This window comes from Plecotus auritus (assembly GCF_963455305.1).
Source record: "Plecotus auritus genome assembly, chromosome: 1".
Classification (NCBI taxonomy): Eukaryota; Metazoa; Chordata; class Mammalia; order Chiroptera; family Vespertilionidae; genus Plecotus; species Plecotus auritus.
Window position 1 is genome coordinate 225,677,543 of NC_137770.1, and position 15,737 is coordinate 225,693,279.

Below are 15,737 nucleotides of genomic sequence, written 5' to 3' on the forward strand. Positions count from 1 at the left end.
TACAGAACCTCATAGTATTATAATATTATTCCATTACAGGACAAGGTAATCTGTGTGGTAACTAAGGTAATCAGTGCATGGTGGTTTAGCAGCAGAAGGAAGGTGCTCAGAGAAGCTCACAAAGTGAAAATACTGACATTCCTGATATTCGACATGAGTTTTGGAGAATGAGAAGCATTTTACTACTGGCAAAAGAGTTAAGTGAACAGCCCCCAAAACATTAATAAACTCTCTGATGTAAACTTGGATGCTTTAGGATAGTAGAGTAGTAGTATAGCATGAAAGGTAAGACCTCAGACTCTGAACAAGACTGCCTACTTTTAGTAACTGCATGACCATTGGCAAGTTTTTTTTTAAATCTCTCTGTATCTCAGTTTTCTTATCTATAATATGAGACCCATCAGAGTATCTGCATTACAGGATTCAATAAGTCAATTTTTAAAGCACTTATAATTGCAGTAACCATAAGTGGTATTAAATTTGCATCCTAATTCCTACAGTAGTAATAGCCAGTTAACTTTCTGTACAATTCTTCTTGCTTACCTGGCCCCACCCACAGCCCCGAAAGAAGCAGTGATATGTACCATGTGATTCTTCCCCCACAATCGGAACTGATTTGACTAATGTAGACCAGTTTCTAACACCCAGGGAATTAGATTCTTTTTCTTGGGAATTTAACTAAGAGGCCCAGAGATTGTAACTTGTCATTGTCCTTTGGTTGTCATGCCCTGGGCTAGGAAAGTGAATGAGCAGAGAAATCATTATGGAAGAAAATGGAAGGTCAGATGCTAAGGAAGAAAAGGAGAAAAATGAAGATGAAAAAAAATCAGCATAGTCCTAGAGATGGAGAAAGCAGAGATTACCTATTGTAGCCTTGCAGTAGATTCCTCTTTTTTAAATTCACTTAAATGGATATCTGTTCTTCATAACCAAAGGAAGAAAAACTTTGATACTGAATTCTTGCAGGAAAAATAAAATCCCCAATCTAATGATGCTGTAACTACAAGGGAAAGAACCATTCTAGCTGGGTACTAAAAATGAAAACCCAGTGTGACTCACACATCTTTATTTTTTAACTAGAGGCCCAGTGCACAAAATTCATGCATGGGAGGGGGGTGTCCCTCAGCCCGGCCTGCACTCTCTCTAATCCGGGACCCCTCAGGGGATGTGTGACTGCCTAAACCTGCAATCAGATATCCTTCTCACAATCTGGGACCACTGGCTCCTAACTGCTTGCCTGCTTGATCCCCTTAACTGCCCTCCCCAGCCAGCCTGATCCCCCTAACTGCTCCTCCCCTCCCTCTGCTGACCTGATCCCCCTAACTGCTCTCCCCCACTGGCCTGATCCCCCTAACTGCTCTCCCCTGCTGGCCTGATCCCCCTAACTGCTCTCCCCTGCTGGCCTAATCACCAGTAACTGCCTCTGCCTTGGACCTGCCACCATGGCTTTGTCCAGAAGGATGTCTGGTCTAATTAGCATATTATCCTTTTATTAGTATAGATAGAATTAGTTATGGGTTTAAAACTACGTTAATGTCACAGGTTGAGCTGTTTATGACCTATAACTTAGCAACTGAACTAGATTTAAAATGTCTACTGTGAAAACTTTAGACTGTATTGATCCTTCAGGGGTCAACCAGATTAGAATCAGGAGGATGGGGAGAAAATTACATTTAGTTTTTGGCTTTTGGTTTATAACTCTTCATGTTAATAATTCACTAGCATAGGAAAATACACTCATACTGAATCCAAAACTTTGCTCATTTACTAGAAACTGACTTAATTAAATGTTATATTGGGTTTTTTTGGTTTTGTTTTCTGATGGCAACTTTTACTTTTTTCTACCAATCGACTAAATTTTCTGTGAGGACATATAGGGTCTCAATTGCAGTGGGGCTGACTATGCTCCCAGGTCTAGGTGGGTATATAACCTGAGCCAAATAGTGAATTAGGTATTTATTAATGCTGTTTGGCAAAAAAACAAACAAACACAATTTTCCCATTCTGAGTACATGGTAGGATTGTACTTCCTTGTCCCCAAGGCTTGTGACTGTTCTGTCTGGTTAATGAATAGTGAATAAAGGAAGTACATGTCACTGTGAGGTGAAGCATATGATTGCTAATGTGGGTCCAGCCAAACTCTTTCTTCTGCCACCATGACAGCAGCAGACAGTGGTTGCCCTTTAGTGTGAGTCCGGGAGTGAGGATGACCAAGAAGCACCCTGCCTCTGATAGCCACATAGCCTGTGAGAGACATAAGGACTGTTGTTATAAGCCATTGGGATATTAGATTTTTGCTTATCATGCCATAACCTAGGCCAGTGGTCAGCAAACTCATTAGTCAACAGAGCCAAATATCAACAGTACAACGATTGAAATTTCTTTTGAGAGCCACATTTTTTAAACTTAAACTTCTTCGAATGCCACTTCTTTAAAATAGACTTGCCCAGGCCGTGGTATTTTGTGGAAGAGCCACACTCAAGGGGCCAAAGAGCCGCATGTGGCTCGCGAGCCGCAGTTTGCCGATCATGGACCTAGGCTAACCTGCCCTGTATATTAGATCGTCCTGTGGGCCCAGTGGTCTGTTCAGTGATGGGTTTGTGACAGATTTATATTTAGAATAACACTCTGGATCTTTATGTTTAATGCCAGGGATAAGAACTTCCTCTTTTCTACTGATCTTGGAATTATGAAGATGTAGCCACATTGCAGTATAAAGGTCGAGCATGACAGAGAATGGAATTGGCACGGGGAAGACAGAGAAGTGAAACATTGAGTTCATTCTGGTTCAAGAAATACATAAAAATAAATATAATCCCAGATTTTTAATGATATGCATCAAAGAATTCTATTTTAAAAAAATCTTTATTTTTTTCTATCACTTAAAATCAAGAGTCCTGAATGATATAAAAATCAAATTTAGACTTCATCTTTCCAGCTTTCTTGGGATATAATTGACATATAACATTGTGTAAGTTAAAGGTGTACAATGTGATGATTTGATGCATATATTTATCGTGACATGACTACCACAATAAAGTTAGTTAACACATCCATCACCCCAAAATTAGACTTAACTATTATAGATATAGTTTATATTGAAATGAAATGATTTGATGGCATTCTTACTTATCCCAGCTGTTCTGAACTCTACAAATAAATGCTTCCATTTATATATGGGTGTGGCAAATGTAGGTTTACAGTTGGGAGTATACAAAACATAGAGATTCTTGTATTATTATTCATTACTGTATTATTTTCCACATAAACAACTGTAAACCTACTTTTGCTCCACCCTGTATGCTATTAGCAAATTTTGACAACTAGTATAGCACAACAGTGATAGCACTTGACCCTACTCAGAGATAAGATAACATTCTGATGTACTAAGAATTCTATGAAACATAATCAACCTCTATTAATTGAATTTGTTTATTTAAAAATAACTGACCTTGTTATTTCTTGAGTTCAAGACTCTTCCTATGTCCTAAATTCCAGGCATTTAGGGGATCATAATTGGCCCATTTGGGGTCAAGTGCTCAATTATAATGAACAGGGTCATTGAAAAATATGAAAGATCCCATTAAATCCACATAGATACAAAGGACAGTTTCTAGAATTTGTGATATAATTCCTCCAAAATAAAGTGGCAGGGTAGACAAAGCAACAGGTGTCAACTCCAGGCTGCCTTTCTGACCCCGATAAATGCCTAATGCCTCACAATTAAAGGACACTCCGGAGATTTTTCTCAGAAAAGACCTGCTCCAAAGTACCTCATTATTTTGTTTCCTCAAGTAGATCTAGACATTACTGGGAACTTTTCCAGGACAATTTCTTTTACATTTTTTACACTTTATTTTTTTAGAACAGTTTTAGGTTCATAGAAAAATTGAGAAGAAGATATAGAGTTTCCTTATATCTCTCGGGCCCACACATGCATAGCCTTCTCCATTATCAACATCCCCCACCAGAGTGGTGTGTTTGTATCAACTGGTTGACCTACATTGACACATCATAATCATCCTAAGTACATAGTGTTGTCCGTTCTGTGATTTGGAAAAATGTATAATGACATATATCCATCATTATGTATCATACAGATATTTTCACCACCCTCGAAAACCTCTATGCTTTGTCTGTTCATCCCTCCCCCACCCCAAACTCTGGCAGTTGCTGATCTTTGTACTGTCTCCATAGTTTAGCCTTTTCCAAAATATCATATAGCATTTCCAGTTTAGGTTCTTTCACTTAGCAACATGCTTTTAAGATTCCTCTCTGCCTTTCTGTGGCTTGATAATTCATTAGTTTTGGGCACTGACTAATATTATTGTACAGTTATTATTTATCCATTCACCTACTGAATGACACCTTAGTTACTTCCAAGTTTGGGCAATTATGAATAAAGCTGTGATAAGATCTTTGTGCAGGTTTTTGTGTCAACATAGTATTCTACTCCCTTGGGTCAATACCAAGGAGTGCTATTGCTGGATTTTGTGGAAAGCATATGTTTAGTTTTGTAAGAACCCAACAAACTGTCTTCCAAAGTAGCTATACCATTTTGCATCCATACAAGCAACAAGTGAGAATTCTTGCTGCTCTACATCCTCACCAGCATTTGAGCTTGTCAGTGTTCTGGATTTTGGCCATTCTAATAAATATGTCATGATACCTCAATGTCGTTTAATTTGCTTCTCACTGGTGACATATGATATAGAGTCTTCCCATATGCTTATTTTCCAACTGTTAACTTCTTTAGTGACCTCTCCATTAAGGTCTTTGGCCCATTTTAAAAATCAGGTTCTTTGTTTTCTTATTGATGAATTTTAAGAGTTCTTTGTATATTTTGGACAATAGTCCTTTATCAGATGTGTCTTTTGCAAATAATTTCTCCCAGTCTGTGGCTCATCTTCTCATTCTGTTTACATTGTCTTTCCTAGAGCATAAGTGTTTCATTTAATAAAGTCCAGCATATCAATTTTTTTATGGATTATACCTATGGTGTTATATCTAAGAAGTCATCACCATACCAAGGATCATCTAGATTTTTACCTATGTTATTATATTCTAGGAATTTTATAGTTTTGCATTTTACATTTACTTTATAATCAATTTGAGTTATTTTATGAAAGATATAAGGTCTGTGTCTAGATGTCCACTTGTTCCAGCACCATTTGTTGAAAAGCCACCTTTAAGAAAGATCAATTGATTATATTTATGTGGATCTATTGCTAGATTCTCTGTTTCATTGATCTACTTGTCTATTCTTTCAGCAATACCACTCTGTCTTGATTGGTGTAGGTTCATAGTAAGTCTTGTAGTCAGGTAGTATCAGTCCTCCAGCTTTGTTCTTCTCCTTTAATGTTGTGTTGGGTATTTTGAGTGATAGTTTCTTTTTTATTTGAAAAAAAATTAAATTCTTTCTCATGTGTTTTTTTTAAAACCACAGGTAATATTATATATTTTTAAGTACAATGGTATACAATAAATTCAAAATATTTCCAGTATACTACCTCCAAGTTTAATAAATGTGAAATGTCATATTTGCTCAGTAAGCATTTGCTTCAGAATTTTGCTGAAATCATTTCACTTTATTAAAAGTCAACCTGTGTTGACAATATAGTACTGGCCGTTGAGTACAAAGGAAAATAAGGCATGTGTGATGTTACCATTTATAAAATTACCATTTCTTAATGTAAAAACATGGTGACTACAGTTGACAATACTGTATTATATAATTGAAATTTGCTAAGAAGGTATAATTTAAATGTTCTCACCAAAATAAATAAATAAATAAATAAATGAGATAAATATGTGAGGTGATGTATGTGTTAACTAACTAGATGGGAATAATCCTTTTACAATGTGTACACATTTAAAAATCACCATGATGTATGTTTTAAATATCTTACCATTGTATTAGTCAATAAATAAAAAATAATTCTTTCTGTGTAGTTTGAATCTCTAATACATTATAAATTTAACACACAAAACCCAGGATTATAAATAATAAATTGAGAATAAGTACTCTGTGACCTCTCCTCCCCCCCTAATTCTAAAGAAACTAGGTCCTGATAAACCTGCTTTATAATATACTAGAGGCCTGTTGCACAAATTTGTGCATGGGTAGGGTCCGGCCACCCACCCTGATGAGGGCCAATCGGGGCCGGGCCAGTGAGGGAGAGGGGCCATGGGTGGTTTGGGGGGTGATTGGGGTCCTGATCGGGCCAGTTGGCCGCCGCAGTGTACGTTATAGCGACTGGTCATTCTGGTCGTTCCTTCGTCCCTGTCGCTTGGCATATATATATATATTTGGACTTGCATAAGCAGAAGGAATCATAAAGGAATGTCCAAAACTCCCCTCCAAAGAATGTATGAAGATAGGGTTGAAGATGAAGGGGCAATTGGACAGGGATGATGGATTACTAGGAGGACAGATTTCTTTCTAATAATATAGTTATGGGAGAAGAAAAGAGTAAGTGATAATCATGTGAGCAGAGCAAGGAACTGTGATCCTTGGGATTCCATCCATAAAAGGTCAACTCAAGACCTTAACCAGGATTCTCAAGGAGGCTAATGCAGTCTCAAGGAAGTAGCACCTGGTTCTCAGCAGAGACAGGAACAGATGTCATCTGGAGAAAAACAGCTCCATTCATGCTGCAGAATTCTCATCCACGCATGCTCAGAAACAAAGTCCCAACCACAAGGAGGTAAATACCTCGAGTGACAGCAAAAACAACTGGCAACATCCTCAAAGACTACTGATTTCAGAATTAGCAGATACAGAATAAAAACAACTATATATGAAAACCTTAACGAGATAAAGGACAGTATCATAAAAACAAGCAGGCTGCAAGAGACTGCCAAGAATGACTGGGGAGATTTGGATAAAAGCTAAATAGAATCTTAATGCATAACATGTATAATTGCTGGAAATTATAACTCAATGATAGATTAAAAGTCTACTTTAAAAGTATACATGTTTGTGGCATTTGAACTGGATTGTGAAGAAATTACTTTGGATATAGTACACAGAGAAAGGAAAATGGGAGAGAAGAAAGGAAATATGGAATTTAGAAAGAGATGGCCTAATATACATCTAATTGGAAACCCAGAAGTACCGAATAGATAAAATGGACGAGAGGCAATATTTGATTAGAAAACATATAAGGATTTTTTAGAAAAGTAAAAACACAGAAATTCATTCTTCAAGAAGTACAATGTTTTGCATTCAGAAAACTTTTAAAATTCATATCTAGATACATAATAGAAAAATGCAGAACATCAAATACCAAGAAGAGATCTGAAAAGCAGCCAGCAGGATAAAGCAGATCACCCATAAAGTCATGAAAATGGAATTCACTGTAGTCTTTACAACATCTATTTTTTTTTTAAATCCATAAACAGTGGCACAATATCCCCCAAAGAAATGAGAAAAAAAAATCAATGTAAATCTAGTATCTTATGCCTTAGCTGGTCTCCAAAGAGCAAAACATACCTCTCAGTTTTCATGCCCTTGTGTAGCACTCTCCCACAATGACCCAGAGTTCCCTCTGTGACTCACTTAAACCAGTAGAAAGTTACAGAACTGATGATATGATAATTCCAGACTCCAAAATTAAGAAATACTAGTAGCATCAGCTTCTGTGCTTTTTCAATCCCTGATATTCCATGTAAGTAGCCCAGCTATACTTCTGGAAAGAACCCATGGCAGAAATAGGCCATATGGAGAAGACAGATGGAAGAAAAAGGCCTTGGAATTACATGGAGAGAGAAAAAAGCCCAACCATTTCTGCATATCAGCTGATCCCAGGCTTCCAGCTATCACTGTCAAGGCTCCGGATATGTGAATAATGCCATCTTGGATTCCCCACCCTCAGACACTGAAATATCTGAAATGCTTAACAAACCCCAAGCAAGATCAACAAAAGAACCACTCTGTTGAGACCCCAAATAACCCACAGAATCATGAGAAATAATAAAATAGTTGTTGTATAGAGTAGTTTGATATGCAGAAATAGGTAACTGAAGCACCCAGCAAAATTCTAAGAAAATGTATACACAGACAAAGGGAAAGACATCCATGCTCATGGATTGTAAGAATTAATATTACTAAAATGTCCATATGCCCAAAGTGATCTGTAGATTCAATACAACTCTCTAAAATTCCCAAAGGCATTATTTACAGAAATAGAAAAAAGAATCCTAAAATGCATTTAGAACCAAAAGAGAACCCGACTAGCCAAAGTAATCATAAGCAAGAAAAACAAAGCTTGTAAGCATCACACTTCCTGATTTCAAAATATATTGCAAAGCTATAATAATAATAACAGTATGATACTGACATAAAAACAGACATATAGACCAATTGGAACGGAATCGAGAGCCTAGAAACAAGTCCACACTTCTATAATTGACTGATCTTTGGCAAGGATGCCAAAAACACAATAGAAAAAGGATACTCTGTTTACTAAATGGTTTTGGGAAAACTGGACATAAACATGCAGAAGAATGAAATTGTACTGCTTTTTGAAATATACAAAAATTAATTCAACATGGATTAAAGACTTAAATGTGATGACTGGAAGGGAGAACAAAACTGTCATTGCCTGAGGATGATGTAAAAGCTTAACATACAAAACTTGAAGGAATTCTCAAAAAAATATTAGAAATAATGAGAGGGTTTAGAAAGATGCTGCTTCAATACCATTGTAGAAAATCCACTATATTCATCTATAAACATATCTCCAACAAGTAAAAAGCAAAAATTTTAAATGCTATTTTTAATAGCAGCCTAAACTATCAAGTATCTAGGAATGTCTAGCAAAGCCTGTGTAGTACATATATGGCAACTTTTCTAACACTTCATTGGAAAACAGAGAACTACACAAACAGAACATATACTGGTATTATTGTAATAGTTAGAAAGACTCAATATAGTAAATATTTTATTTTCCCCCAAAATTGGCCTATAGGTCAGAGGCAATTACAATAAAAATCCCAATATTTGTTCTGTGGACCTTGACAAACTGATTCTATTTTACATAAATGGCAACATTACCAAAAAATAATCCTCCTAAAGAATAATATAATATGATTTCACTACCAGATATCAACTTATAAAGCTGTAATTATTAAAACAGTATTAGATTTGCTTAAAACTATGTTAAAATACTGTTCCATGAATAGCTCAGAATAAGGAAATTTGTTATATGACAGAGGAAGCATTGCAGATTGTTGGTGAAAGGAAGAACCATTCAATAGCAATGCTGGGAGAATATGTTGGCCACATGGAAAATTAAATTCCTACATCACACTGTATGTAAAAATCATCAATTTCAGATGAATTGCAGACATATAAAATTCAAACCTTTAAAGTTATGTGATAACAAAGATGAACATTTTTGTAATTTCAGGATATGGAAAATTTTAGCAGCAGGACAAAAAGCACTAATCCTTAAAGAAAATATAATAACTTTGGCACATAAATATGAAAATACAGGCCACAAAATGACAACGGATTAGCATTGAAATATGGTAAGAAACACTACTAACCAAGGTAAACATTTTAAGATGAGCAAACAAATTAACAGATAGTTCACATATAAGAAAACACAGATGTCTAACCAACAAAATTCTGAAAGACATCGTTTTCATTATAATCAAAACAGTGCAGTTTAAAACCACATGAGATTCATTTTACACCTGTTAAATTTTCAAAATTATAATCTGACAATATGCAAGGCTGGAGAAGATGAGGAGCAATGGGAGGAGGCTGTAATTTCGTTCTACCATTTGGTAAAACTTGTAAAATCGAACATGTGCACACCCTATGACTCAACAATTCATTTTCTAGGTATTTACTATGAAGAAGTACTTGCTCAAATATACTTTGAGTCAAGAATAGATATAACAGCACTATTTGTATTAGCAAACAAACAAACAAAAACCCAAACAAATAAAACTGATAATTGAAAGAACCTAAATGTCCCTCAGTAGGAAAGTAGATAAATAAAATAGCAGTTATTCAATAGAATTTTATAAAGATGTGAAAATGAATGTACACAACTCTAAATGAGAAAGCAAGACCATGAGACTATGCACAGTAGGATACCATTTTTACTTTTATCAAGCATAGACAAAGCCAAATAAGACACTGTATAGAGATGAATAAAAATATGTGATAAAACTAACATAAATATAAGCAAAAGAATGATTACAGATTTTCAAATGTGTTTAACTTTGGTATGAATGAGGAGCAATTATGTAGCAAGGCTGAGGATGAAATAGGAGAGCGGCAAGTAAGGAGACACAATTGTATGGGTAATATCTAATTTCTTTAGTTATGTGGTAGCTTTACCAGTTTGTCCATTTTATTATTACACTAGAGGCCCGGTGCACGAAATTTGTGCTTTGGGGGGTGGGGGTCCCCTCAGCCTAGCCTGCATCCTCTCCAATCTGGGACCTCTCAGGGGATGTCCGACTGTGGGTTTAAGTGCAATCCTGGGGATCGAGTCTAAACTGGCAGTCAGACATCCCTCTCACAACCCGGGACCGCTGGCTCCTAACCACTCACCTGCCTGCCTACCTGATTGCCCCCAACTGCCCCCCCCCCCTGCTGGCCTGGTCACCCCTAACTGCCCCCCTCACCAACCTGGTCACCCCACACAGCCTGCTAGTCAGTCCTTTCGTCATCCCTCACTAACCCCCCTGCCTGCCTGTTCACGCCATGCAATTGCTGTGTGGTTGTTACGGTTCAGTTGTCCCGTCTGGTCATGAGGGCCCTGGCTTTTTATATATATTAGGATGATTTGACATATATTTTACAAATATTTTTGTGTATGATTTACATATTACATTTGAATAAGATAATCTTGAATCCAATAGCATTATATAGAAATGACCTTTTTTTTTTTTTTATGAGCTACTCTTCCCTTGTAACTCTTTAATATTTCTTGGATAGTGTGGAATGTTTCTATTTAATAAATTTCCCCTTTCATTACTGTCAATAAATCTTTTCTGGCTCACAATGAAATGACTTTCATCTTTTCCCCAGAAATCATTCAGACATGCAGGAATGTAAAGCAATAAAGACCTTTAATTTTCATAGTCAGACTGTTTTGGCCTCAACCAGTTTTTATCTTTTTAAGTTATGAGGCATGGATTTCTTCACTTTGTTTCTGTTTCCATAGAAAATGTTCAACTGGCTTTCACCCTTTGAGGAATGCATGTTAGATAAACAGTGATATAGATTCTCATTTGATTATTTTATGCTCCACTAGATGGAGAAAAATGCATCTACCATATCTAGCACTGACAATAATTATGTCAATTTAGCATTGTCAACAGTACAGAGAAATTAGCCTGGCTGTCATGGCTCAATGGTTGAGCATCAACCTATGAACCAGGAGGTCATGGTTCAATTCCTGGTAAGGGCATATGCCCATGGCCAGTGTGGGGCATGTAGGAGGCAATCAATCAATGATTCTCTCTCTCATCATTGATGTTTCTATCTCTCTCTCCCTTCCTCTCTGAAACCAATAAAAATATATATATTTTAAAAATGTATTGCTTTTAAAAAATAGTACAGAGAAATTAATTATATAATTTACATTTCCAAAAATTTGTTCATTAATTTTGTTTCACTTAACATTTTTTGAGTACGTACTAAGTTATATTTTTGCTGACTGATGATAAATGAAAAAAAGAACTTGATAGTACAGTGAGATATAGGATATGCATAAAGAATGGGGCTGACACAGAGGTGCAATCAGTCCCTCTGGAGGAAATGGAAATCTTGGTGGGGGGGAATATCCTAGATATGAAAACAAGTAAAAAAGAATCTAAAAATGCTAGAATGTTCTTATCTCCCCAGGGAACATAAGAAACTGATTCTATTGATATTTTCACCCTGGTGAGCCTCCCCCTCCCCACCAACCAGGTGTGTGGGGGCTGATGCTTAACATATATTGAGACACATTAGATACAGCCTCCAGCTGTTAGCTGGAACTAAGTCATAAAATTGGAATCCCAAAAGGGCAGCATTGTCCATGAAATGAGAAACAACAAAAACAACCTAAACTTCTTTGAACATTGGTGCAAGAAAGCAACAAAGAAGCACATAAAGACTGCTCCCCATGGACGGGAAATGAAGAAAATTTGATCTGATTAAAAATTATCTATACAGGCAGTCCTCAGGTTACGTTGGACATGACGTACATCGTTTTGTGGTTACAATGCCATCTCCCATTTATTTATTAAAAAATAATTTCCATCATTTTGACGTATGTATGTATGTGATTTATGTTTTTTATTATTTATTTACCACAAGTAAATGTCAGGAATTGTTATCTTTCTTTTAATTTTTTTTTACTGTTTCACTTCATTACTGCTGTGTATGTGCTCCATGTGAGTGACATAGGTGTTTATGTAGGTGGGTTCCGACTTATGGTGAAAAACGCGTTACTTCGCACCATAGGATCTCCGATGTAACCCAAGGACCTACTGTATATATAAAACCCTAATATGCAAATAGACCGAACAGTGGAACAACTGAACAACTGGTCACTATGACATGCACTGACCACCAGGGGGCACGCGTGGAACATGGTGGGCATCGGCAGCAGGTGGCAGTGTGGAACATGGTGGGTGTTGGCTGCGGCAGGATGGTGGAACAGGTGAGCAGGGGCACCAGATCAAGGTGGGGCGCCTGTTGCTGTCACTGGGGCAAGCCTCTGGTGGTTACCGAAAATTCTTTGCTCCCATATGCCGCGGTCCGGCCAGGCACTCACACCTGCTGCCAGCACCAGAGCCTCTGCTCGCACCCATTGCCGGCGCCAGCCCCACTCGCAGCTGCTGCTGGTGCCAGCCCCAATCGCTCTGTGCCTTCAGCGGTGCAAGCAGGGCCAGCGCCACCAGCACATGGGAGCGGCGGTGGCAGGAGCGGGGCTGCTGGCAGACAGGGGAATGGGGCCATGGCAGGAGGGGCCAGGCAAGGCGTGGAGGATGGGCCAAGACCCGCCCCTGTGCCCACAGCGGCCCCGCGGCCCACAGTTCCTTTCAATGTGTACAAATTTGTGCACTGGGCCCCTAGTAACCAATATTTGGAAGGGAATTTCTAAGGGTAAGAGAATGCAATTAGTATGAGAGACAATGTACTGGATTATAGCATGCTAATAGATATTACAGTAATCATTATGCTAGTAGGTGATAGAATAATCTGAGATCATAAAATGAATATCTTTACAATGACTAAAGTTTTAAAGGAATACATAGAAAGCATAATTTTAAAAAAAGAGGAGCTTGAAAAAAAAAAAGATCTTTTAAATTTAGCAACCATCTTTTTAAATGAGAATTATAATGATTAAAATGAACAGTTTAAACAACTGTTGAGAAAATTGGTAATATATATGATCAATCTACACAAATTACCCCAAATGCAACATATAAAATATTAAAGATTAAGATTAAGATATTATATTTAACACATTTATATTTACTTAATATAATTGCTGATTTTATTTACATCAACTTTTCTCTTTAATGTCACTGTGCTACTTTCTTTTTTTCTTTGTTATCTCTTTACTATAATAATTTTTTTCTTTTGCTTTTATATTTATATTCAATACCAGATTTTTTTACCTTTTTAAATATATTTTATTGATTTTTTTACAGAGAGGAAGGGAGAGGGATAGAGAGTTAGAAACATTGATGAGAGAGAAACATCAGTCAGCTGCCTCCTGCACACCCCCTACTGGGGATGTGCCTGTAACCAAGGTACATGCCCTTGACCAGAATCGAACCTGGGACCCTTCAGTCCGCAGGCCGACGCTCTATCCACTGAGCCAAACCAGTTAGGGCAATACCAGATTTTTTTTTTTAAATCTCTTACATTTTATTTTATCAAGTCAGTTAATTAATTTTAACTATTTATTTTGTTAAGAATATGCGAGTAGTACATTTTTGTGAGCCCTTATATTTTAAAAAAGGGAAAAACTTCTTTGTTGGTGATAACCCTGATTCCACAACATCTTCCCTTCAAAATTTTGAAAGTTTTAGTCCATTTTTTCCCCTTGGTATTTAGTGTGACAAAGAATGAGACCGAGGCTACACTGATTTTATTCCTTCTTTCATTATATAGAATTATATTTTATTTAAACAGACATTTCTGTTTTTCATGTTATGTCTTTTCTTTTTCATAAATTTTGCCTAGTAATCATTCAGTACTTTCTAACTCAAGGTTTTAATCAGCATCAGAAAACTAAGTTTCACTCTGCCTTTGATTAATCCTTTTGTGGCTGCTTGGATATCTTCTTGGATTGTACCTTTAATTATTAGGTTACATCACTTCAAATGGTTTCTTATCATACCTTTGTCCCTTTTCATCTCAGTTTATCATCTTTGTATCTCAGCCTGTTGTTTTTTCTTTTTTATTTTACTTTTAATTACAGTTTACATTCAATATTATCTTATATTTCATCCTGTTGTCCTTTCATCTTCTCCTGGTCTATTCCGATTGTCTGTTTCTTGGAAATTTTGCTTCCTGGATACTACTAAACTTACAAAATAGAATTCTCTGATATTCTTCAGGTAACTGTAATTCTCGCTATGTGAAAGCCAGGATGATGCTTTTTCTTCGTTTCTGTTTTTGTTTGTTTGTTTCTTCTTTTAAAATCTTGGTATTGATTGGTTTGTTTGTTTTTTCTCTTAAGAAACCAAGTAGGATTTTGTTTTTTTTATCTTTGGATGAATATTTGTCTACTCACTTTCAATTCAATAGCCATTTGAATCTCTTAGATTCGGATGGCAGATCCATGTGCATAATTTTTAACCCAAGTTTCAGTGTTTAGTCATTTTTACTGAGTATAATTTTTCTGGACCAATGTGTAGCCTCCTGTTACCTGTGCTAACTGGATTTCCACTGCTTTGAATCAACTGAGTGTATGAAATGTGCCACCCTCAGCATGCATTTCTGTTAGGGCTCTTATTGCCTCTATCTTTATCCGTGTGCTTGTGGGAATTTCATTTTTGACAATGCAACAGGCTGCCTCCAATTTCTCTCTACATTCTGTTCTATTGTTTCCGAGGGAAGTGGAAATATAACCAAGGACGGGCAAAGTAACATTGATCTAATCACTTCCAAAAATTATATGTGTATTACAGAGATAAATGTATATTTTCATTGGTATGTATAGACTATGGAATCAGATAATAGGGGGCAAGCAAACTATTACTTCTGTCATCTTTCTGGCAAATGGTATTGCTTTGTTTTATAATGTAAAGTACATGTCGGTCACAAATTATTTTTATTAATCCTTTGCTGTGTACTCTACAGATGGTATAAATACCCTAGCAATAAATTACTAGTCAGAATCAATTTCTATGGACAAGATTTGTATTTGAAATAGATAAATATATATGTATATATGTTATATATGTATTTTAGGGAATATTTAAAAGGGAATGTCAATCTATTAGACTGATACATTTTAAAATAGAAGTTTCTGGATAGATCTGCTTAAAATCCTACTTTACTATGACATATAGGTACATGGGTTAACTAAGTTGCCACTGGGATATAGTATATGTGTTATACATATTTCTGGCAAATGAAGCTTATACACATATATATCCCAAGTAATAAAAATATGTATAACCAGATTGTGCCTATACATCTATGCTCTCTCTCGCATATCTAGCACTAGGGAAAGTTTGATTTATTCTCCCAGCCAAAACCCAAC

The 15,737-nt window shown here is 36.5% G+C and overlaps 1 protein-coding gene across 1 annotated transcript in view; it reads right to left on the minus strand.

The window, feature by feature from the left end:
• DTHD1 (death domain containing 1) overlaps positions 1 to 15,737 on the minus strand; it is a 61,865-nt gene that overhangs the window by 32,170 nt on the left and 13,958 nt on the right. The window lies entirely within an intron of this gene.